The sequence below is a fragment of the Cnephaeus nilssonii genome, assembly GCF_951640355.1.
Source record: "Cnephaeus nilssonii genome assembly, chromosome: 18".
In the NCBI taxonomy this organism is placed as follows: Eukaryota; Metazoa; Chordata; class Mammalia; order Chiroptera; family Vespertilionidae; genus Cnephaeus; species Cnephaeus nilssonii.
The window spans coordinates 36,188,027-36,188,562 of NC_137089.1; positions in this window are offsets into that span (position 1 = coordinate 36,188,027).

The following is a 536-nucleotide window of genomic DNA, read 5'->3' on the forward strand; positions in this document are numbered from 1 at the left end:
GAGGAGCAGCTGGGTTCCTGCTGGACCCCATGCCAAGGACACTTCATCCTGAAGTGAACTCAAAGATCTCAGCTAAACGCCAAACCTCTTTCAAGGCAGGCATTACCGAACAATCTTTGCCTCGGGGAAGGCCCTGCATTTCCCCAACGGTTCCCCTCAAGAAGGAGTCCTGAAATGTTAGATGTTTCACATGGATAATGTTTGCTACTCCAACAATGACAAATTCTATCTTCTGATTGGGCAAGATCTGCCAATTATATTGTCAACTATTATATCATCTATTACACTGTCAACAGGTTATCCCTTACTTTGATTGTAGATCTGGGAACACAAGATAAAGGATATTTCCAAGCACGGAGAATAGCAGACCCTTGTTCCAGGGGCAAGAGGTGCGGGGCAGATGAGAGAGAGAACCAGGAGGAGATTGTCTACCATGTTCAAAGGGACATGACGACGGAATCTAAAAATAGTGATATATAGTATCTTGTTTTAGGTTTTCCTTTTTTCCGTTATAAAGTTTGTTGAACATCATTACC